The sequence below is a fragment of the Bos indicus x Bos taurus genome, chromosome 3 (assembly GCF_003369695.1).
Source record: "Bos indicus x Bos taurus breed Angus x Brahman F1 hybrid chromosome 3, Bos_hybrid_MaternalHap_v2.0, whole genome shotgun sequence".
NCBI classification, from domain to species: domain Eukaryota; kingdom Metazoa; phylum Chordata; class Mammalia; order Artiodactyla; family Bovidae; genus Bos; species Bos indicus x Bos taurus.
The window spans coordinates 30,149,928-30,176,383 of record NC_040078.1 but is presented as its reverse complement, the minus strand read 5'-3'; positions in this window follow the sequence as shown (position 1 = coordinate 30,176,383).

Here is a 26,456-nt window from a genome sequence, read left to right as displayed (position 1 = left end):
TATTAGTCCTGGGTTGGCACATACAACAGGCCTGTGGCTCAGGGGTGAGAAATCTACCTGCCATTGAGGGGGACTCAGAAGATGTGGGTTCAATCCCTGGATCGGGAAAATCCCCTGGAGAAGGAAATGACAACCCGCTCCAGTATTCCTGCCTGGAAAATCTCATGGACAGAGGAGCCTTGTGGGCTATAGTCCATGGGGTCGCAAAGAATTGGACACAACTTAGCCGCTGAGTCTGCAAGTGGCACATATAGTGAGAAAGGACTTGTGGTAAACCTGATGCTCTGTTCTTTGATCTTGCAGCCTAACTGAAACCTTCAAGGATGAGTGGGTTCTTAGTAGAAAGTGATAACCATAACGCCCACTTGTTATACATATACTCTTATGAGAAATATATTACCAATTATAGAAGAAACCATTTAAATGGCATGGCCGCTGAATAGCTTTACCTCCGCCTGCTTCTGAAAAATTGCGTAACCCATTTGAGCAGCATTATAAATAAGCAGCTTTATATAGTTTTATTTTCTTATTTTCCTTCAGAATCACTGTGATCCATGAGTCTTCCAAAGCCTATCCTATCCAAAGCATCCGTAATAAATCATAAATATTTATAGCATTTAATCATGAGGCAGCTAAAGAACTAAAGCAGTATTATATTATTCAGCAACTCATTAAGCACCCAGCATGCTTATAATCCAGCGGTGGGTCTGTGAGTGGCTTCTTCTGTCGCCAGTCGTCCTCCTCCTCTATGGGAAAAAGTCACTAATGCTCGCATAGGCCTAAGTTGTAGCAGGTGTGGACCAAAGTCAATTAGACAACACCACCCCTGATGTCCTAGAAATGTATAATTTAACAGAACAACAAAATGTATCCTCTTGCCATGCCATTACCGAGGAAAGAAGGGAAAGACAGGAGGTGGGCTGGGGGTGGAAGGGAGGAAGATAAACAATTACCAGACCCTCCTGTGAGCTCGGCAATAATAGTTGGAACATCACATTTACATTATTAATGACTCTTTCATTTGCATTCCTGTATTCCCTTTGTTTTATTATTTCTGAAGGGAAAATATCAGATACGTTACTCAGTACACAGGAAGAACTAATAATAGGATCCATTCAAATGTGGACTGGGCGGGTTCCCTCAAGAGATAGGAGTCTTATCTTGAATTGTGTTCCAACAGAGGTGAGATGCCCCCATTCAAATGTGGAGTGGGGGGGGCTTCCCCCAAGAGATAGGAGTCTCATCTTGAATTGTGTTCCAGCAGAGGTGAGATGCTCCTTTGTCAGGGGTTTTGAAGAGGGGATTTCCTATCAGAAAAAAAAAAAAGTGACCTGGATCACTTCTTTAACAGAGATGCAAACCTCTCTTGCTTCTCTACAATAGAAGTTTGAAGGTTAGATCTCCCACTTTCCCAGACTCAGTTGAAGATAGGAGTAGCCACATGACCCCGTTCTGGCCAATGACATGTTTGTAGAAGTCTCTGGGGTGGGGGATGGGGTGAGAGAGGCTTTTGAGAAAGATTTTAAAAGAGACAGATTCATTGAACCTCTTGTACTCTGCTGGTAAGATTGTGAAATGATGTGACGACTTTGGAAAACAGTTTGGCAGCTTCTCGAAAAGCTAGAACATTGAGTTACCGTATGTTCACATAAAAGCTTCTATGTAAATATTCATAGCAGCATTATTCATAGTAGCCCAAAGTAGAAACAACTCTATATACCAATGTGTTAGATCCATACCATGGAATATTATTTGATCATAAAAAGAAATGAAGTACCGATACTTCCATTCAGTGGGTGAGCCTTGAGAATATTATGCTGAATGAACAAAGCCAGACCCAAAGGGATCCAGACACAAAAGACCACACATTGTATAGTTTCATTTATGCAAAATGTCCAGAACAAGCACAGAAATGGAGAGTAGGTAGTGGTTGCTAGTAGCTACAGAAAGGGAGTGGAGGGGAATGGGGACTGGCTGCTAACAAGTGTGGCTTTCCTTTTGGAATGATGGAAATGTTCTGGAATTGGATAGCAGTATACTAAAAACCATTGAATTATACACTTTAAAGGGGTGAATTTAATGGTATGTGAATTATGTCTCAATTAGAAAGGAAAACAGGGAGACTCAGCTGGCTTACCAGTAAGGCCTCTTTCCTGATGTCCTTCGCCCACTCCTCTTCTGATCTGATGTGCAGAGGAGAGGCCCAGGTATGGGGCCCCATTATGATAATGAAGACAAAGGCCATTTGCTAAAGAGGATGAATGGAAGTCTTCAGGGCCCAATAAACCTCTTACTTTTTTAAGCTACTGTTTGTCAAGTTTTTTGCTGCTGGTAGCTGAAAGCAATCCTCTAAATGAATATACCTCCCAACTTTAAGATTTTATGCAAAGCCAAGCGCTGTTAAAATTGAAAAGAATCGAGTTATGAAATGCAGTACCTAGAGAGCAATGGGAGAATAGTTCTTCATAAGGTGCCATTTAAAGAGAATCTCCCATTTTATTGAGCTATTTAGTACTTGTGCATAACACAAAGTGGTTTCATGTTTAAGTTTATGATGCTGCATTATGACACAGAGTAATGAAATGTAAAATATGCATTCAAAGCATCTTTAAGGAAAAGACAATAAATATGAATAATTACCAGTATAACTATTCCATTAAGACATGCTATGCAGTCAAAGATAAAGAGTCTATTTTTGTATCGTTTCCAAAATGCCTGAAAGGAAAGCTCATATAGTGGGTCCTTGTTGTATCTAGATAAGGCTAGCCTTATCTAGATAAGGCTGAAGACATTTAAACACTACAATTTGTTAAGTAATAAACAGCCATAGTTTGAGGACAGGGGAGATATTATGAGTAAAGGCAATATAAAATATGCTTCCATTTACAATCTTCTTTTAAGATATTAGCATGTTCCCATGCCATTCTAAACCAACTTTCTGAAATCTATACTCATAAATTTTTGTCTACTCTCACATGTTGTCATTGAGTGAGCAAATATCCCTCTATTACTGATTTTCTACCCTGTCCCAGTATTAAAAAATTCTGAGATTCTGAACTTAAAAATCATTGACCAAATGAATATTTTGTGCTTAGATTTATTTAAGCTGAAATGAAATTTGATTCCTGTGTATTGCTCTCTCAGAAGTCATTCATGTAAAAAGATGAGTGGCCCCAATATCTTTCAGTCACCAGACATTTTAAACTATCAAAGATTTTGTTCAAAGACTGAAAAATCAAATTAACCACCTAGTTGCCTGAACAAATAAATAGCATGACAATTATAGCATGAATTCAAACAATGCAGATGAATCCAGCAACAACATGCATTAAAACAAGACAAGCCAAGACAGTTGTTTCCTCAATTAAAATTTGGGATGAACTAGAAATAGAAAGAATATGACAGTCTGGTTAATATTTCCCCAAATCTCTTCTCCATTTTGCTCCTGAAGACTGAGTCTTAATATTTGTCTTTATGGTAATGTAGACATCTCACCGTTTGGAAAACTGGACTATTTTTCCCAGGTCATGTCTTGAGAGAAATATGCTTTTCATCTATGCTTGTGTGGTTTCAAATTCAGATCCACAAAGAGCAAACAAGAACATGTGAAATCCCTTTGAAAAGTCTAAGGCATTATAGGAATTTAAGGAGTTATGATGAAGGAAATCAGTCCTGGGTGTTCATTGGAAGGACTGATGCTAAAGCTGAAACTCCAATACTTTGGCCACCTCATGCGAAGAGTTGACTCATTGGAAAAGACTCTGATGCCGGGAGGGATTGGGGGCAGGAGGAGAAGGAGATGACAGAGGATGAGATGGCTGGATGGCATCACCAACTCGATGCTCTTGAGTCTGGGTGACCTCCGGGAGTTGGTGATGGACAGGGAGGCCTGGCGTGCTGTGATTCATGGGGTCACAAAGAGTCGGACACAACTGAGCGACTGAACTGAACTGAACTGATGATGGTGGTGTTATAAGTGATCTTTTATAGCTAATTATTCTGTTAATCTTTCATTCTTCCCACCACGTGGGTGAGTCAGCTCTAAAACCACATCCTCTTCTGCAGGTTTTCCTTTGGGAAAATGCTCAGTAAAGAAGCCATATTTAATATAAACCTGTAAAACTGTAGAGAGTATTTTTAGGGGCTAAAAATGATTTTTAAAAATCTATAATATCTATATTTACTACTTCCTTCTGTTGCAGTATCAGTTCATTATGGTCACCTGTAGCTTATTGGCTATAGATTGTGAGCCCAGGAGTTCCCCCAAAGGTCAGATGAGGATTTTTATCAACTCTGGTGCTAACTGTTTTCATTCAGCTCCATCTGGCTTTCTAGAACAGATACAGAGAAGAGAGAACTACTGTTTCACAGACAGCAGAGCAGTGGGAAGAAAGGTAGTTCGCCTTTTGTGGAAAAAATACGAGAGCACATTTCCTAAGTATAGGTAGAAAACATATGGAATTTCTCCAAGGCTTGAAATGCTTTTGAGGGAGGTAAAGAGAAAAAGAGAAAATGAATGTGTTTAACTCTAAAGGAGACTTTGCTGATGAAAATAATCACAATAATTAGTCATTGCATCAAAATGTATTGTGGAGAGTTGCTCTACTGGAACAATTACTAATCTCCATCCCACTGACCTTTTAAGGAGCTTCATCTTGTAGTTAAATTTCATGTTCATCTCCCACGTCGTAACCTCAGCCACTTTCAAGGGATCAGTGGTGACGCATGTTTCTGTGCTGAGACAAGTTTATAAATATACACAGATGTGATAACAGGAGAGTCATTAGATTCACATCAAATGCTACAGCTACTTTAAATAGCAATGCATTTCTATTACATACTCTTTCATGAGTGGGATGCATGATTTGTTTTTAGTTTTACTTTTGCGTGATTTGCTTTTAGCTTTTCTAAGGAGCCCTGATGTAAAGAAGGCTCCTCCAGGAACTTGGTATGTGTTCCTTATCCATGCCTGGAAATGCTGGTAACTTCCAGCTTGGGGCAGGGATCAGGATCTGATCCCAGAGGGTCTTGTGGACAGAACACTGTCCCTCACCTTTGTGTCCCCCAGGCCTCTCACAGCTTAATCCCCAAATCAACCTGAGTGATCCTAAAAGGAATAGGAGACTCATTCTCCTACTGAGGACTTCAGGGCTCTCAGACTGAGAAGCCAGTAAAGTAACATTAACAAAATCAAGGATGATGATGACGATGGCTGCTTTAATGATAGTCACATTGACTATTTTAAAGAAATTACCCCAATACTAAGGCTATTAAGATGTAGGGTCCTATCAAGGAAACAGAAGTGGTATGAACTTTCTGAAAGGAACTGAATCTTTAGGAGAAAAAGATCACCTTTGGCAAAATCATCTGACTGACTTGTTCTATTTTTCATTCATTGTGGGATATTTTTATTTTTATGTTTGTTATGATAAAAGATTTTTTTCTCCCCCTTATTAAATCCTAAAGAATGAGTCAACTCTTCTTCCATCACAGAGCTTTTAACCTCTAAACATCTAAATTTTTTTTCGAATTTTTACGTTATGTTGGAGTACAGCCGATTAACAATACTGTGATAATTTCAGGTGGACAGCAAAGGAACTCAGCCATACATATACATGTCTCCATTCTCCCCCACCTCCCATCCAGGCTGCCACATAATATTAAACAGAATTCCTTGTGCTGAATAGTAGGTCCTTGTTGGCTATCCATTTTTAATATGCAGTAGGAAACATCCGCAGTTTATGGTGGTATGATTTGCAAAGTGATTTTCTAATATGCCAAACTTCAAAGGAACTTTGAAATCTCAGAATGTGGGATCCAGCCCAGTGTTAATCCACCAAAGCACCATTTAGCAGCCTGATCAGGTTTTTGTTTTGATGGGTCTTTAATAAGCAGTCAAGCGCTGAAGGTAGCATTCTGAAAAACATATACCTCTTCACTCTCTCACCTCTCTCTCTATGAAGTTGTCATGTTTTATAACACCAAGAGCCCAGGGAGCCTACGGTTTTCATCTACATCTGCCATCACCTCCCTGTCCCCTTAGGATCACAGCATGGAGATTCAGATCTTTCCTTCAGGCTGAGAGTGACTCTAGCCACACACCTTGCTGGGTGGAAGAGAGAATGTGAGCAACTTTTCTCCCCTCCGTTTTATTCTTTCTTACTCCTCTGTGGGAGAAAGAATGGCAGAACAGGCAACAAAAATGAAACAGCTGCTACAAATCCCACCTTCAGTGCGTAGGCTGCTGGGACAGGATGAATGGTCTGCCAGCTTCAAAGGGAGTATACCTCTTATCACCTCCCTGAAAAGCCGTGAATAATGACGTTAATTGTGGTTTCTCTATGGCCCTGCCCCACCTGGGCTACATGCCCTTTGCAGGCACGTGTGCCTGGACTAGAATGTGTTTGGATGGGGGCCCAGTAAGTAGGGGATGAGACGGAGAGAAAGATTCTACCTTTTCTAGCCTGCATGAAAGAGCATTTCTCTAACAGCTCCGCTCTCATGTGTATATAAAATCTCCTAAATGGAAAAAATATCCATTAAATTGTTCAAGGTTCTTTATGCAAAAACCTCTGTGACAAATTATTTTCAGACTGAGTGTCAAAAAAAGGTTTGTCTCTCCTGAATAATTGGCCTGTTGGCTTCTACTAGAAAAAAAAGAAGTTATATAACTCATCATATTTTCCTCTTTGCCTTGGTTACTAGGAAGCTAAATTTTGCATGCAAACACTATCCCTTTCTTCTTCCATGTTTTTGCTAAAATATAATTTTCATCTCTCTTTCCCCTCCCTGCCTTTACTCCTACTAAATCAGACAGATCCAAATGCTATTTAAAATTTGCAAAGTTTAAATAACTAAGAATAACAGTAGTCATTCATGTGAAATGTTCTATAATATTTGATCTGTATAGTTTTCAGACTTCTTACCTTTTTTTATATAGTTACAGACTTCTTACCTTTTTAATAATAATTCCTGCCCTATTCCTCCCCACCTCTTAACCCAGACCTCTTTTATTAAGCAAAGACAAATCAGAAAGGGGGGCCAATGCCTTTACTGGGTCACAAGATTCAAAAGGAAATTCTGAGATCATCACTTGATGATAAAGGGGTGTTTTCTATTGTATCTTTTTCTCTTCATTTTAATTTACTAGATTAAATAATAGATAATAGATAGAAAATACTTTTGCTTCATTAAAGCTGGTATTAGCCAAGTTGCAGATGCACTTTCTGCACTTAAAGTTGAACTCTGCTTATAAAAACTGGCCATTTGTGGGTTATCTGTGTCCCTAAGTCCTTGATCATCAGGGACTTTCTAGATTTCAAATATTCTGATTCTTTCCCATGAAAAAAAAAAGTCCCAGAAATTCCAGTAATTTGGTGTCCACAATATAGCTCACAAGGGACTTCCCTGGTGGCCCAGTGGATAAGAATCCGCCTTCCAATGCAGGGGACTCAGTTTGATCTCTGGTTGGGGAACTAAGATCTCACATGTCCGCGGGGCAGCTAAGCCTGAATGCCTCAAATAGAGATGCCGTCGCGCCACACTGAAGACCCAGTGCAATCAAAAACATATATATATATATATATATATCTCACAAAAATGTCTATTTGTTAAACTTGAAATATAATTTACTTACAATGTTGTATTAGTTTCCAGTGAATAGCAAAGTGATTGATTCAGTTGTGCACATGTGTGTACAGATTCTTTTCCATTATAGGTTATTACAAGATATTGAAGATAGTTCCCTGTGCTATATAGTAGGTCCCATAAAATATCTCTTATACTTGGTCACAGCACAAAAGTCCCAGGTCAAACTACATATCCTAGTTTAGAATTTAGAGAATGTGGCCATTAGAGATCCAATTTTTTTTTTTTAATTTTTTTTAAGGCATAGTTAGAGGAATTTGGGGAAGCAAACTGCTGTAAGAAATGGCTAGACCTGCCACAGGGTCTCCTGTATTGGTGATGAAGCCTCAGTGTTCATAGTCATCCACTCATAGGACAGCTGGGCCTCTGTATCCTCAGGTTTTGCATCAAAGGATTCAGTGAACCGAGGATAGAAATTTTGACCCTCAGTTGACTGCAGTTGGTTGAATCCATGGATGTGAAACCCATGGATAGAGAGTGAACTGTGTATTTATTGGGGAAAAAAAAATCCAGGTATAAGTGGACCCATGCAATTCAAACATGGATGGTTCAAGGATCATCTGTATTTTCTTATTAAGACCAGTACTAATTGAGAATGTATTCTTCCCCATAGAATCATTCCAAGGAAATCTGGGGTCCAGTATAAGACAAAGTATTTTATAATGATGATAATGCTTTCTGTGCTATCCGTTCATAATTAGTCCATTCACAATTATGATGTTAAAATTGTTTGTTCTGGTAACATATCTCTATAGACTACTATTCGCATTGTATAGACAAACAGAAGCTCAGAGGTATCCAGTGGCCTGTGCCAGGTTGATTGTTGGTTTTATATCTCCTTCACCAGTGCTCTGCCTCTCCTCTGTAAAAAAGAATAAGGTGGCTTTTGTTTTGTCACTCACCATGTAGCCTGTAAAGGTCAGCTAGACTAATCTGCCTTAAGTGATACACAAGCAATGGGTGTGTATATGGGTGTGTATATACAAATGAACAGTCACATACCAAATAGTCATTAGCCTAGGTATACTTGAAAAAGAGTGCTCTAGGAGGATTTTGTAAAGTTAGGGTCCAGAAGCAAAGGCTTTATGCAACAGTCCTATTAAAAATCTACAAAATTATTTCAACTGATTATGTCACTATAACATATTGCTGAAAATACAGAGGAAGCTAATAATTTTGCAGTGATTGCTACTGCCCACGGAAAGCAATTGCTGAGGCAAACAGTGAACATTGTTTTAGGCTTTCTGAATAATCATTAATAGATCTATGCAAAGAATACAAAAAGCAGATTTGGGATTTTTTTTTTTTTTTGGTTTGAATTGTCCAACTAATTATCTCTAATTTCATTTTTTCGTATGCAGAAAAGCTGGATGAAGAATTGAAGATGATTTTAAAAATTTCAGTTAAAAAAAATTCTGTTTCTCATTATTGGTCTTAATGAGAGCATTTTTCAAAGTAGAAGTCCAGCTGATGTTTTTGTTAATGAAGGCAAAGCAGGAGAGGGAAACCTGCTCTCTGGAAGCCAGCAGCAGGGGCGCTGGCTCATCACTCAATGAAACATTCTGCCCCCTTCTTGGCCCCTGTTCTCTCTCATAATTTTCAGGATCTTGAGCCTATTGTTGAGTAAGAAACCCTTCCTTTTCTTCCAAAGCTTCCTTTAAAGAACTGGTGCTTTTGCTCAGTCTTGTTCTTCCCATGCTCTGTTTTTCATGTGAGAAAACAAGGATTGTTTGCATTTCAAATTCCAAGGGTTTGTGTGGTAGAGATGAAGCTCTTGCTGCTTTTTTTTTTCTTTCAATAATAAGAAGACTGGTTTGTATCTTGTGCAGATGTCCTTCTTATTCATTAAAAGATATGTAATTGACTGTTCAGAAACAAGAGTCCTCAGTCCTTCAAACGTGTGACCTGTTTGGATCTTCAGACGCCTGAGAGCTGGACCAGCCTCTCTTGGCTGATGAGTTACTTATTTCCATTACTCTTGGCCTAGGTGTATTCCCAGGAGCAAGCGCTTCATCTTTAGATTTCAAACATTTCGTCCTTGATCCCACATATTATTTCTTTAAAAATTCAAGATGACTTTATTAAGCGGCTACTGAGCTGCTGTTACTGAATACAAGTTCGTGTGCCTGACACACAGTGAGGCCAAAGAAACTGAAACTTCAGAGTCTGGAGCAGAGAAATGTTTGTTGCAGGGCCAAGCAAGGAGGATAGGTAGCTTGTGCTCAGAATGCCCCAAACTTCCTGAAGGGTTTCAACAAAACATTTAATAAATAATTTTTTATTGAAGGATAATTGCTTTACAATTATCCTTCATGTTGGTGGGTCATGTTGGTTTCTGCCATATAACAACATGAACCAGCCATAAGTATATATATGTCCCCTCCCTCTTGAACCTCCCTCCCACCCCCCATTCCATCCCAGCCCTGTAGGTAGTTACAGAGCACTGGGCTGAGCTCCCTATATTATATAGCCTTTTCCCACTAGCTATTTATTTTATGTGTGGTAATATATATGTTTCAGTGCTACTCTCTCAGTTCATCCCACCCACTCCTCCCCCTGCTGTGTCCAGAAGTCTGTTCTCTGTATCTGCATCTCTATTCCTGCCCTGCAAGTATGTTCATCAGTACCTTTTTTCCAGATTCCGTAGATATCAGCAGAGCATTTTTAAAAGCCAGGAGTAGGGGGTCTCAGGGTATGAGATCAGCTTGTGGTTGATGTTGAAGTAGTAGGGCAGCGGTGTAGTGGGGTTTAATATTGTCAGTCCTTAGGCACAATAGGTCTCATGCTCATCAAGTATCAATAGTTAATTTCTTCCATTTAGTGATGATTTTAGCATCTATAAACCAATTCAGGAAATGTGCATCAGATACTATTATCTAGGTACTTCACAGAGGAGCTAAAGCAGAGGTAATAGGGAAGGGTCTGTCCTGGGAAGGCCCCATAGGGTCCCGCTAAGTTACACTATCTTGTGGATATTGCCAGTGGGCTAGACTTTCTTTCTAGAATGAAATAGTAGTGCTACTCTTGGTGCCTTGGGACAATTCCTTTTCCTTCATAATGTTAGGGTGGCCTCGCTACTTGATCTCCCTAACAAGAGTATATTTTAAGGAAACTGCTGACTGTTTATATTTAGGTAATAGGAAGAGATGTTTGAGAGGGAGAAAACAAGCTTCACACCCATGAGGAGTTTATTAACTAGATGTAACAAAGACAACATAAATGTGTCAAGTGAACAATTATATATGGAATCATAGCAACTGGAAGGATTTATGTGGCTTGTTCACTATTATATCCCCAATGTTTAGACCAGTGACTGGTATATATCAGTCACTTACTGAATATTTGTTGAATACATGATGAATGTCACTTTGCCTTCTGCAGTTTCCAAAAATACATATGACCCACATATACTCACTCTCCACATGGCAACTCTTCAACACATGAAGGCAGGCGCTACATCGCCTCTAAATCTCCCAGGGTCCAGAGCTATGTAGCTTTCACATCGGTGACATTTTGCATTATTCCCTTAGGCCAATGACTGATCATCCTCATAAGGTGGAGCCAGGACTGGTACCCAGGTGTTCTCACTCCTCATGAATGCTCTCTTTTCTTTCAATCTTGCTTCTTGAACTGTTGAGATTAGAGAGGTTAACATGGAGAGACTGAAGAGTTAGTAGGGAGGAAGAGGATGTACCCAATGGAGAATCTTGGGAACTAGTCTCAGAATTTATTTTCTCCAGTTAACCGGCTTTATTGAGAACCTATTCTGTTCCAGATTTGGTGCAAGTCACTTAAATTGCTTTGCATGGTGGTTAAGAGGCAGATTTGATACCTGGTTTGAATCCCAGGTCTGCTACATCCTCCAGTCCTCAAAATGTTCACATTTTACATATGAAACAACAGAGACCAGTGTAGGTTAAGTTGCACAAGGCCACATAACTAGCAAATGGCAGAGATAGCTCAAGCCTATGCCTCTCTGATGCTCTTTCTACTATACAGAAGAGCCTCGTGGTTAAGAGAAGGGATTTGGCTTTGAGGTCCACACCTTCTGGCGATACGATCTTCAGTGAGTTGCTTAACTTTCTCCGTAGTTGTTTCTATTTCTCAAAATTATAGAACTCACCTCCTAACTCTATGGTGCACACAAAGCAGCACAATGCCTGGTACGTATGAAGTAACCACACATGTCAGTTGTGTTTATTATGTCCCTGAGTTGCTGAGATGTAATGGAAAAATGTTTGTGAAAACTCTTCTCGACAGCTGTACAGAAGAACTGCGGTAAAGGTAGGGAAGAGGCTATTGCAACAACCTAGGCTTGAAAGGGTGAGAACTTGGCCTAGGATGCTGGCTTTGGCAGGAGCGCAGGCAAAGAAAGAAAACAATGAGCTCCCAGCAGCATGAGTAGAAATAGTGAATGTGGCTGCTAGAAGCTTTAGAATTACACAGTTCTATGTCTTTTAGTCTACTCTATAAATTATGTGTGTTTTTAGAGTAATTGTATATTTCATCAAGCATTTTAAGATTTATTTTTAAGTGCTACTCAATAAATCTTGGTAAGAACAACAGTTCTTACTTTATTTCATGACCCAGGCCTTGAACTTTTAGTCTACTGATGAAATTAATATGAATTATGGACATTTTTTAACCTGATGGTTTTGGAGCTTAAGTCTACTAATTCAGTTAAGACTTTAAAACTCAACTACCATTATAACTAGGCTTCCCTGATAGCTCAGTTGGTAAAGAATTTGCCTGCAATGCAACCATCAACCAGAATTATAACTATCAATCATAACAACCATTGGCCAGAAATCCATGCCTATCAAGTAGAATCATGATGCAACAAAAACTCCGTCAGACACAATAGTCCTAGTCTACAGAGTTTAAGCAGGGAAGAATGATGCCCAGTTATTTGTTAAGAATTGATGGCTAGCTTTTGGCTTTCGCCTAGGAGGAGACCAAGGTGCAGCTTTTTCCATCATTCCAAACCCAGGTTCATCTGACACCAGACACCAGACACCCCCACCATGCCTCCTGTTTGACCCCAAGGAGATCTACATCTTATACGTGAGGTGCACTGGTAGGGAAGCTGGGCCACATCTGCCCTGGCCCCGAAGGTCAGCCCCCTTAGTCTGTCTCCAAAATAGTTTGGTGGTGACACCTCCAAGGCAATTGATGACTGCAGTTTATACATCTGAGGGAACAATGAAAGACACATATTGTTTTCCCTGAAGCAGAACAAAAGAATTATGAAAGGCTTGGTTTAATCAGGTTGTTTTCTTCTCCTAATACATTAACTCTAGGAATTAATTGGCTAATATTGCCTCTTTAGTAAGACTATGACATAAGCAATACATTATCTGGTACAAGTATGAAAAATAATTGCCACCTGGACTAGGAGAAGAAAACACATTATATAGGGATCATTTGAAATAGGGAGTCTATTCTAACCAGACCAAAAGGCCGTTATTAAGGGGTGTCTTGTGAGAGACTGAATACAAAAATAGAGAATGGCCAGACCATGTGAAAAAAGAACTCTAACCCACAACCTGCAGCCAACCTGCCCAGGAAGCCAACCACTTATCCATAACAGACAGCCCAGGAAAGCAACTCTATCAGAAGTCAGACCTGTATGAAGTCAGATGACTATCTCTGTTACCATCCAGGAAGCTAAATAATGACCTCTGTAACAGTCAGCCCCAAATAGTCAGGACATAATTAATCACTGAGAGCCTCCCTAACTTTTGTCTCTACTTCCAGCTTGGGACCAACCAGAGAAAACCAAATAGGGCCCCCTAACCAATCGCATAGGATGCCCCCCTTCTCGTTGGCTTGCCTACAGCTTCCCCAGGCCAGCAGCCTCCCAACAAGGCACATCTGAAGCCTTCCTTTTCCCACTATAGAGCTTTCCTACTCCTCTGCCTGTCTTTGAGTCTCTGCCAAAATGCTAGTGATGGTAGCTGACTCCCTTGCTTAGAATAAATAGCCTTTGCTTTTCTCATCTGGTTGTTCTTGTATTTATGTCCACAATTGAGAACAAAGAAATAATGGTAAGACTCTCAGTTTTAATAGTATCAATATAAGATCCTTTACCTTTAATATCAGTTGCAGTTGTGGATTGTATAAACAAGGTTAGAGACTATGTCCAAATGAGTATTAGCAAACAGCAGAGCAGATGCAGGGAGGGTATAAACAAAGAATATAGAACTTGGATAAAAAGAAGCTACATGGGAAGAGGTGGCAAATAATATGATTCTCTTTCCAGCCATAGTTCTCTTTTTCCCTTGAGAACAGGTTGCTTCTGCTTCACTATTAGTAACGAGAAAGTGCGTTACATTGACTGTTTCATTTGTTCCCTCCTCCCTCTATTTCTTTTGGTTCCTGGGATTGCCTTCTTCAGCCAACTTGATAGGAGCCTTTTGCTTAGAGCAAAAGGAGCTGCTTTTTCATCAGGTACTTCAGTAGTCTGCAAGACCAGCTACATAATTTGTAGGCCCTAGTGAAACATGAGAACATGAGGTGCCTGGTTCAAAAAGTATCAAGAATTTCTAGACAGTGATGGGGTAGAGCATTAAACCAAGTATGAGACCCTTCTGAATGCAGGGCACTGCACGACCACTCAGTCACATGGCCGCCCAGGAAGCCAGCCCTGCTAGGCCCAACGATAAATACATGTTAGGAAACCTTTTTCCCCTTTCTGTTTTGTTTTCTCTTCGCTTTGCTAAGGGAATAATCTCTGAAAAATGCCATCCTTTTTATAACAATTAAACAGAAAGCAGATGAGCAGAATTCTTCCCTTGACCTTTCTATCCCATTAACCCTGGTTTGTATTTTGGAGGGACTCTACTCCTGGGGATAAAAGTCTATTTCCACGTTCCCTCTGGTCTACACTTGCTGCACTCTGCTCACTCTTGAGATTTGAGATCCTAAAACTTAAGCACCTGGGACCTTCAAATGGACTTCCAAGAGGCTGAAAGGCTACATAAAGGCAAGGCTGATGCCTTCTTTTTCAGAATAAGCAGAAATCTGTCAGCGATAGATTAAAAATTAGATACTGGACATTTGTAAACTGGGTTAAATGAATCATTAGACAGCTTGCTATTTGCCAAATATAATAAAAACACACACTGAATAGCAAGTGGCCATGAATATTTAACCACCACATTCCTTTTTTAGTGTACAGTATATTATAGCTATTATGATGTCCAGCAAAGAAGGAATAGTGAAAAAGCACTGCAGACAAAAAAGGGGATTCTTTTCTTTTTACTGTCAAGAGTCAGCTATTTTTTTAATTAGAAAAAAAATGAACCTATGTTGTCTCATGGTTTTAGAATACCAGCCTTCAGCAACTGAGACCAACCAGATGATGCGTGTAAGTATTGTTATCAAACAAAAAAATCCATTATTCGTCCTCCTCCAGAAAATTTACTGGCATGAGGTTTAGTGTAGATAATTTCAGAGAAGACCTGAAAACTTTTCAGAACAGGGTTTACCTAGGACTATAGTCTATAAAACTAAATTAAAATGTGATGTTAAATTATATAATATGTAAAACTCAAGCACCTTTGAACTTCAGCCTGACTTTTTTTTATCATCACAGACCTCGAGATTCATGAGATTTGTGATCTAACAAAATTAGTGCATTTTGGACTTATTTTATCTTTGTTTAGGATCTCGGGCCATTGGAGGCTAATGCACTCCCAGGACAAGACACCATGGTTTGGTTATGCCTTCCTCAGTTCCATGTTCACACATTCATCCAAAATCAAGTTCAAGTCCTTTTGCAAAACCTTTAAAGGAACTAGTATAGTGAACAGACCAAGGGTATGCTGACAGCCTTGAGTGTGAATCCTGTTACTGTCAGCTGCCAGTCTTAGGACCTTGAAAACAATCATATAATCTGTCTGAGCCTCAGTTTTCTCATCTATGAAGCTGGGAAGTAATAGAGTTTTTGGAAGAATTCAGTAAGATAAATAAAGGGCCTGGCATAGAGTGGGTGTCGATGAGTCAGTTGCCTTCTCTGATCCTCCGTATCCCAAATCTCATTGCACCTCGCTTTTCCATGGCATGACCCTCCACTTCAGTTTATCCATCACTCACTCACCAGCCCCTGGACACTGTCATCTCACAGTTCCCCTTTTCTTAAATGTTCTCCTCAGACCAGGGTGCCCTTCCCAGCTCTCCTCCCCTAGCTAAATCCTACTCATTCTTAAGATCCAGCCCAAGCCCCATTGCTTCTCTACAGCCCTCCCAGGACCACTCCCCCATGCTTTCCTGAAGCACTGTTATCTGTGTCATAGAGTTAGCAGTCCACTCTGTTATTAAACCTTTCATGCTTGTTTTACTTCCTCAAAGGTGCTGTAAGCTGCTTGGGGGCAAGGATGGACCCTTCTTTCCCTTGTATGATTACAGTGTGACATCCATGACAAGTGCTCATAATAATTACACGCTAAGTATACAAATGAGTACTGTAGCCTATTGCATTTTGTTAAATTATATGTGGATGCCTGGCAGGTTGAAATGTGAGAAAATGACACTGCTGTTTCTTCTCCTTCTGATGCATATTGCTTTTTAAAGTATTATCTGTCCAAGTTTTTTTTTTTAACTTACAGTATTTCTTCTCCAATATTTCAATACACCACTTAAAATTTGGCCTGAAAGAAAGTATTAAAGTGTGTGTGTTTCAAATGGAAGAAAAAAGCACCAGCTATGACTAATGTCTTCAATTTATAGTGTATCCAATTTGGAGAAGACCATGCTTTTTCATAAGGTTGCGTAACTACTAACAAAAACATTCTCAGCCACAGGATGTGTTTTGGAAGAATTTAGCCCTTTGTTAAACTGGGAAAAATGTAAAAAATCAAGGGCACAGCTTTCTTTGACATACATCTTACCCTACATAGAAAAGACACTCAAATATTTGTCAGATTGAGTAGTGTGTCCTCATAGACTTTTTGATAGTGGACAGAAAGTAGATTAGGACATTCTCTATAAAAATGGCTCATTCTAATTCTAGATACTGTGTTCTTATTAACTATGTAGGTGTTGCCAACGATTGAGTATTAGCATCAAGAATTGTTAAAGGGAATGAGTGAAAGATGACGTGTATTTCTACTTCCATCATTCTGGATTAAACAATCAAAACAAAGAGGCCTGCATATTACTCATCTTATAACACTTCGGAGGTATAGTAATGGTGAATAGTTAATCCACTGAATCATGAGTTCTAGAACGCCGGTTAACTTGCTGACTGCAGACATGCTGGAAGTGAGGCCCAGAGGTGGATAATAGGTGGCACTGTGATTATCTCTAGTTTACACTATACTTTGGCAGTCTTTTATTTATTTATTTTAATTGGAGGATAATTACTTTACAATATTGTGTTGTTCTCTGCCATACATCAACGAGAATTAGTCATAGGTATACATATGTCCCCTCCCTCTTGAACCTCGCTCCCCTCTCCCATTCCATCCCACCCTTCTAGGTTGTCACAGAGAGCAGAGTTTGAGCTCCCTGAGCCATACAGCAAATTCCCCACTGGCTGTTACATATGGTAATGTAATGTGTATGTTTCCATATAATGTGCATGTTTCCATGTAAGGTGTATGTTTCCATGCTGCTCTCTGGATTCGTCCCACCCTCTCCTTCCTCCTCTGTGTCCACAGTCTGTTCTCTATGTCCGTGTCTCCATTGCTTTGGCAGTCTTTTCTACTTTCACATGTGAGAATATAAAATCTGGGCCAGACCAAGATGTTGTATGAGTCTAACTTAAGAAGGAACTGAACACATTCTCTTTAAAATGCACAAAAACAACACTCTAGAATTTAATAATTCTAATGTATCAATAGTCCGATAGAAAAGTATAAACTTCTGGTTGCACAATTCTTTATTTTTCAGTGTGTAAAAAAAATATCAAAAAGTAACAGTATCTGACCCTGTTGTCTATGTCAACCTAATAAGAACAAATTTTAAATTCTAAACTCTTTCTTTCTTATCTTGAGGATTCAGTTTGCAACTGAAATAGATGTGAGAATTAAGATTTATAAAACTGAATTTTGAATCAATCATCAGAAGCAAAAAAAAAAAAATGTTCTTAAGGACAGGAATGAATTTTGACATTTTAAATACAAGCTCTGTGTAAAGTTTGGTGATAGAATGTGAGCTCTGAAAAATTGTTATTATGTTGTCATTATGAATTAATGACTATAAAAGAAATCAGTTTTGAGTGGTAATGGCAAATTACAGAGAAAAACTTATGGAATTGCTTTCTATCTCCTGATGTACCTGGAGTATTCATCATAATTCGCTTGATTAAAAAAATCCAAACAGTGGAAAAATACAGAGGCATAGATTTTTTTTTTAATGGATTATATAAATATAAGGCAGCTTTTCTTAGCAACTCGGAATGTTCACCAAAATAGCATTTGTAATGTTAAAAAGCTAAGTGCTTAACAATATGTGAATGAGTAAGTAAATACAATAAATTTAATTAGTGGTTTATGCAATTATTAAAAATTATAAAGACAAAGATTATATCAAAATTTAAAATATAAATGATGTAAGATTTTAAATTTTATGTATGCAAACATTTATGTACAGTATGACTATAAACATGTAAAATATGTACAAGAGGAAATAATGGGAGGGAATGTATAGAAATAATCACAGAATTTATATTTATGTGGTGAAATTACAGATTTTTCCAAATATCACATAATGTTTTAAATTCTATTTAAAGTTTTAAAAAATTAATTTCTATTTGTAAAGCCCTACAATATGTTGGGATATATATACTGTATGAAATTGCTAATTTTCCATCATTTCTGACTTAATAATAATTGCAATATTTGGTTAAACCTGGAGAAGGCAATGGCAACCCACTCCAATACTCTTGCCTGGGAAATCCTGTGGACAGAGGAGCCTGGTAGGCTGCAGTCCCTGCAGTCGTGAAGAGTCGGACACGACTGAGCGACTTCCCTTTCACTTTTCACTTTCATGCATTGGAGGAGGAAATGGCAACCCACTCCAGTGTTCTTGCCTGGAGAATCCCAGGGACGGAGGAGCCTGGTGGGCTGCCGTCTATGGGGTCGCACAGAGTTGGACACGACTGAAGCGACTTAGCAACAGCAGCAGCAATACTGTATTATCATTGTCTAGCTAACAAACTGAATCCTTTTTTGGAATAAAAGTTGCTAATTTCTATTTTAAATGTTCATTAAGCTTCTAAATAAAGTCTAACTTTTTGAAAAATTTTAGTGAGATAAATTACTTGAAAATCACATTTGCAACTACAACTTGAAAATACAAAAGTTTTTGACATTTTTAAGAAAAGTTCAAACTGTTCTGAATTGATGCAGAGCCATTGCCATTGCATCTATTTTTTCATCTTTGAAATTGTGTCATGTGTATTTTTTAATTATTCAATGACCAGTAAAAGTAAAACAGTCATAATTTAATGGGTAAATTTGCTTCTAACCTGTGCTGAAATGACATTTAAATTGCTTCATACTCTGTAATTACTAGGGATAATTAGTCCTCTAAATATTACTGTAATGAAAACCGTGGGCTTAATGAACTGTACAAACTCAAACCAAATAGAATCTTTACTTCTTTGCTGAATATTTAAGTTCAGCATAAAAATTGTTTAACGATTGGTTAAAATTTTTTAAAAATAGTTTATGGCAAGCCGGGCCATAAAAGTATGAAGCAAAATTAAAGGTATTCATAGGAATTTGTCATAGCAATCATAGAAAAAGGTCAGTCAACCTGGATTTGAGGGGAAGGCAGACTTCACCTTTGCTATACAACTGCTATTTTAGTATTTAATATTAAGGATCATTGTTTCTGAAATTTCAGAGAAGCATTTTATAGTCTCTTATGATGTATTTGTTAATAACTGCAGAAATATGGACTACTTGAAGAAAGAGACAATAGAGTCTGTGTGTGTGTGTGTGTGTGAGTGGGTAATGTTTATAATTGTATCAACACCAAGCACAATGCCTGGCACATGGTAGATAATCGATAAAAGTTTAATAAATAAATACCTGAGTTGGTTGAACAAGTATATTAGAAACAAAAGTACAGAGAAAGTGCTTGTAGAGAGGTCATTTGTAGACCTTCACCTTGGTTGCTAAGTCTTATTTTCAGTAACTTGGATAGAATTATATGAAATGTATTAAACAGATGCTTTAGATCATACAAATTTGGTGGGACTCATCAATGACATAAAGAGGCTATGTTATCTCAAACTTGGAATGATGCGTTAAAGGCTGAATGATGAAATTTCAAAGCAATAAATGCAAAGTCCTCTATTTAAGATTAAAAATAAAACACCAGTCTCACAGATACAGGTTGACAGTGACTGGACTTGATAGTAAGTTATGTGTTAGGAACTGGAGAATTCATGTGACCACGCACTTAACCTGACCCAACAGTGCTTTCTAAAAACTTGTAGTTAGGAACTGCCCTGGTGGTCTAGAGTCTAAGACTGTGCCCCCAATGCAGGGGACCAGGTTTGATCCCTAGTCAGGAATCTAGATCCAACATGCTCCAACTAAGATTTAAGATTCCTCATGCTCCAATTAAGACCTGGTACAGCCAAATACGTTAAATAAATAAAGAAAGAAATATTTTTTAAAAAACTTGTGGTTAAAAAACAAAATTTACCATCTTAACTTTTTCTAAGTATATAGCATGGTAGTGTTACTATATGCACAGTTGTGCAGTAGATCCCCAGAATTTTCCATCTTGCAAAACCGAAACTCTACACCCATTGAAAAACACCACCCACTTCCCGCTCCACCTCCAGCCTGTGGTGACCACAATTATGTTTTCTGTTTGTAAAAGTTTGACTCCTTTGGACACTTCATGTTAGAGGAATCATATAGTTGTCTTTTTGTGACTGGTGTATTTAACTTAGCAGAATGTCCTCAAGGTTCGTCCATGTTATAGCATGTGACAGAATTTCCTTCTTTTTTAATGTTGGATTAAATTCCATTGTAAATATATACCATATTTTGTTTATTTGTACATCAGTGGACATTTGAGTTGCTTCCATCTCTTGGCTATTGTGAATAGTGCTGCAATAAATATGGGTGTATACATATCTCTTCCAGATTCTATTTTTAATTCTTCTGTATATTTACCCAGAAGTAGAATTGCTGTATCATATGGTAATCCTATGCTTCATCTTTTGAGGAACCTCCATATTGTTTTCCATAGTGGATATACCATTTTACATTTTCTTTTTTTTTTCTCATTATTTTCTCTTTATTAGAAAGTATTTTTTTATGGCTTCCCCTGAAAAAAAATGCAAACAGGTTTTAACCCTAAAAGTTAAGGGTAACATAGGCATCCTTATCTAGGAGTGATATGCTTATTTAAAGAAAGAAGTATACTTAAATCTATTCATCCACAATCACTCTAACCATTTTACATTTTCACCACCAATCCATAGAAGTTCCAAGTTCTCCACATCCTTGCCAACACCTGTTATTTTCTGTTTTGTTTTTTTTTAATAATGGTCATTCTAACATAAATGAGGTGGTATCTGGTCATGGTTTTGCTTTGCGTTACCCAGATGGTTAGTGATAAATAGCATCTTTTCATCTATTTTTTGGCCATTTATATATCTTCTTTGGAGAATTATCTATTCAAGTTCTTTGTCATTTTAAACCAGATTGGTTTTTTTGTTGTTGTTAAGTTTTATAAGTTATTTATTTATTCTGCATATTAATCCCTTATCAGATATATGATTTATAAATATTTTCTTTCATTCCATAGATTGCCTTTTTTCTCTGTTGATTGTTTCTTTTGATGTGCAGAAGTTTTTAAGTTCAATTTGGTTTCATTTGTCTATTTTTGCTTTAACTGCCTGTACTTTTGTTGTCATATCCAAGAAATCATTGCCAAATCCAATTTTGTGTAGATTTTCCCTCGTGTTTCCCTTTAAAAGTATGACAGTCTCAGTTGTTACTTTAGGTCTTCATTCCATCTTGAGTTAATTTTTATATATGTAAGGTTAGGGTCCTAAGACTGATTTTTAATTTTGAAAATTTTTAGATTTTTTTACAGCGTTAACAATATTATCATTCAAATAGAAATAAGTCAACTTAAACTCATTTGGACTTTAAAACAAAAGTAACAAAAGAACATATAGTTGATTTGTTATGGTAAGGATGTCAGGAGTTTTAGTGCATGTTTGTTACAAAAATGGGCATTGCAATCAGACCAGCCTGAGTTTGAATCCCAAGGCACTACCTTTTGTGGGCATTTTAGGCAAGTTCTTGATCATGACTTTTTGTGAGGGAGAAAATGGAGTTTCTCCCATAAAGGGATCCAGTGCAGCCTCACCAGTTCTTGACAGGTTTAAATGATATAATGTGCTCATAGTGTCTGAAATATAAAAAAGCATGTTTTTAACAGTAAGTTGGCTTTTATTATTACTATCATCACATGTTGATTTATTTAAGAATTTTAGTTCCTTCTGACTACCTCAAGATTTAGAATTTATTTAAGAAAAAAACTGTTGAACTTTGAGAACGTCAAATTAGAAGGTCTAATTTTGCTTGATTCTGGATATGTGATGGGAAGGATTTTACAGAAAATGCTCCCAGAAATTCTCTGTTTAAATGTTACTTGCTCTGAAAATGTAACTCTCTACAAATTGGTTAGGACTATGCTTTCATAATACTCTGGCTTGATGGCTCATCTATTTAACACTTTCATGGGGATGTCTGTAACTTGTATCCACCCTTATTCTGGAAATTCATTTTTTCCTGGGGAATTGTCTCTCCCTGCCACATGCAATCTTGATGGGATTATTAGTGAAGCTACCTGGTACTCCCTGGCCAAGTAATGGGGATGTGATCAATCCTGACCAATCAGATTCTTCTGGAATTTGCACTGCGAGTGATTGACACAATGTTGGGAAATGATGGGACAGATTTATTCCAACTGTGATGCCTTGAAGAGGCTCTCTATTCTTTCTCTTCTCTGGATCCTTGGAGTTATTCAAGTTTCTTTTTCTTTTGAGGTCCTGCTTCCTCACCTTTTCCTTAAGTTTTAAGAGCTGCCTCATACACACACACACACACACACACACACACAATTTCCCCTAAGACAGCAGATTATCCTATGTTACTTACACCCTAAGAGCCTGAATGGATTCAGCACTTATCCTCCCCTAGCATCATGTTTCTTGGTATGGGAACTGTGAAAATTACAACAATGCATTGCCAATGCAGAGACCCAAAAGTTGTTTAATTAGGAGAAACCATTCACAGTCTTATATTTTATTAATAATCAGTTCAGTTCAGTTCAGTCGCTCAGTCGTGTCTGACTCTTTGCGACCCCATGAATCGCAGCACACCAGGCCTCCCTGTCCATCACCAACTCCTGGAGTTTACCCAAACTCATGTCCATTGAGTTGGTGATGCCATCCAACCATCTTATCCTCTGTAATCCCCTTCTCCTGCCTTCACTCTTTCCCAGCATCAGGGTCTTTTCAAATGAGTCAGTTCTTCTCATCAGGTGGCCAAAGTATTGGAGTTTCAGCTTCAGCATCAGTCCTTCCAATGAACACTCAGGACTGATCTCCTTTAGGATGGACTGGTTGGATCTCCTTGCAGTCCAAGGGACTCTCAAAAGTCTTCTCCAACACCACAGTTCAAAAGCATCAATTTTTCGGCGCTTAGCTTTCTTTATAGTCCAATTCTCACATCCATACGTGACTACTGGAAAAACCATAGCCTTAATTAGATGGAACTTTGCTGGCAAAGTAACATCTCTGCTTTTTAATATGCTGCCTAGGTTGGTTATAACTTTCCTTCCAAGGAGTAGGATGTTCTATATTTGGCTAATTTTTTGGTCAGCTTCGTGATACTTCAAATTGAAACAATTAAAAAACATTTAAAACTGTGTGACTCTTGCCGATCCCTGGATTCTCCCCTTCCCCCCTATACATGTCTCCCCCTTTACCAGAAAGATAACAAGAGTAACCAGTTGAGCAGTTAGAGCCTATGAAGTTCTTACATCAGCTGTCCCGGTCTACAGCTTTTTACAAGCTTTTGTTCTCTTAGGGGAGGGCTCTCCAGAAGTTCTCTTCTTCTTTCCATATAGTTAGCCAAAGCCAAGAGGGTCTTTTCCTTTGATGTTGCCCCTCCTGTCAATCCAAAGAAGCTATTTATTCTTATTATAAAATCCAGTGAAATACTCAGCCTTGCCTTGCAGAGGGTAGTGTGTATCTCTGAAGACCTCTGTGCATGGTGTAACCCAGTTTTGCCATCAGAAGATTTCCCTGGAGCATGACTGCACAGTGACTATTGTAAATAAACTATATGACCTATTCTGGTTCATCAGTTTATTCATGTATTCACTCACTTAAGAAATATTATTATTATTGAGAGTCCACCTTGCTCCTGCACTCTGTACTAGGCATTCAGGATAGAATGGTGAGCAAAAATGGAAAAGGATCATTTCTCATGGAGCTGACTGTCCTCTCAGAGAAAAAGGACAATGACAGGCTGTATTAAAGGACATACAGGAAATATTCTCAGTGCTGTGACATCGTAATAGGTGACCCCTCCTAGTTTCAGCAGTCTAGGAATGTATATCCAGGAAAGAGGATTGGTAAATATGCTAACTTCCAAATACCTGGGTTCTGTATCATACTAGGATAATAGTTGCTCTTATGACCTTAGGCACCTCACTGAGCCTGACTTGACCTCATTTACTTCATCTATAAAATGAGAAGTTTTAGACTGGGTGATCTCTAGGTCCTTTCTATTTCTAACATAGCTTTTTAAAAATGTTATTCTTATTAGTAGCTTTGTTGAGGTATACTTTATCCATTGTATATACTTTATATATATTTCACAAAACTCATTCATTTTCAGTGTATGATTAAATGACTTTTAGCATATTTACAAAGCTGTGCAGCCATCATCACAGTCTGATTTTAGAATATTTTCATCACCAGAAAAAGAAATCTCATGTCCATTTAGTCACTTTCCATTCCCACCCCCAGTCCTAGGGGAACCACTAAAGTATTTTCTGCCTCTACAGATTTGCTGTTTTAGATATTCAGCATAAATGGAATCCTGTAATATGTGTTCTTTTGTGCCTGACTTCTTTGAACAAGATGTTTTTGAAATTCATCCATGTTGTAAGGATCATCCGTGTTGAAATGTATCAGTACTTTGATTTTTTTTATTGGTAAATGATATTTCATTGTTCCATTTTTTTAATCCAGTCACCATTGATGGACATATGTGTGATTTCCACTTTTTGACTATTGTGAATAATATTGCTATGAGCATTTACACATGAGTCCTTGTGAGGACATTTGTTTTCTTCTTCTTGGCGGATACCTAGGAATAGAATTTCAGGGTCATGTAGTAACTTTATATTTACATTTCAAGAAACTACCAGTTTTCCAAATGGTTGTACCACTTATGTTACTATCAGCAATGTATGAAGGGCATAATTACTCCATATTCTCACCAACACTGGTTATTGTCTGTCTGATTGATTACAGTCATTCTGGGGAGTGTGATGTAGTATCTCATTGTGATTTTGATGTGCATTTCCCTAATGGTTAATAATTGGAGAAGGCGATGGCACTCTACTCCAGTACTCTTGCCTGGAAAATCCCATGGACGGAGGAGACTGGTAGGCTGCAGTCCATGGGGTCATGAAGAGTCAGACAGGACTGAGTGACTTCACTTTCACTTTTCACTTTCATTCATTGGAGAAGAAATGGCAACCCACTCCAGTGTTCTTGCCTGGAGAATCCCAGGGATAGGGGAGCCTGGTGGGCTGCCGTCTATGGGGTTGCACAGAGTTGGACACGACTGAAGTGACTTAGCAGCAGCAGCAGCAGCAATGATTAATAATATTGATCATTTTTTCATATATTTAGTGGTTATTTATATATTTTCTTTAGAGAAATGTCTATTCAAATTCTTTGCTCATTTTTAGATTTAGTTGTATTTTTATTACTGAGTTGTAAGACCTTTAATATATTCTAGATATATGTCTGTCCCTCATTGGCTATATAATTTGCAAATATTTTATCTAATTCTGTAGGTTGTCTTTTATAATTTTCCTGATAGTGTATTGTTTTATTAAATCTAATTTATCAATTTTTCTTTTGTTGCTTTCCTAATCCAAGGTCATAAAGATATTCTCCTATGTTTTTAAAAGTTTTAATTTTATCTCTTACATTTAGATTTTGATCCATTTCAAGCTAATTTTTGTATATGGTATGAGGAAAGGGTTCAAATTTATTTTTTTGCTTGTGCATATCCAACTGTCTCAGCACAATTTGTTGAGAAGACTATTCTTTTTCTACTGGTTTTTCTTGTTACTTTTGTCAAAAGTCAATTGACCATAGATGTATATATGGGGGCGCTTAATTCTATCCCAATGATCTTTACACCAGAATCACATTGTCTTGATTACTGTAGATTTGTAGTAAGTTTTAAAGCTGGAAAGTGTGAATTCTCCAATCTTTTTCTTCTTTTTCAGGATTGTTTTGGCTATTCTGGGCCCTTGTAATTCCATATGAATTTTAAGGCCAGGTTGTCAATTTCTGCCCCCTCAAAATGTAGGCATTTTAGAGACAGAAAGTTATAATGGTGGTTTCCAGGGCCTGGGGGAGGATAAATGGGGAGTTATTGTTCAATAGGTATAGAATTCAAGTTTTATAAGATGATAAGCATACTGGAGATGAGTGTGGTAATGGTAGAATAAAATTATGAATATATTTAATACCACTGCCCTAAACATTTAAAAATGGTTAATTTTATGTT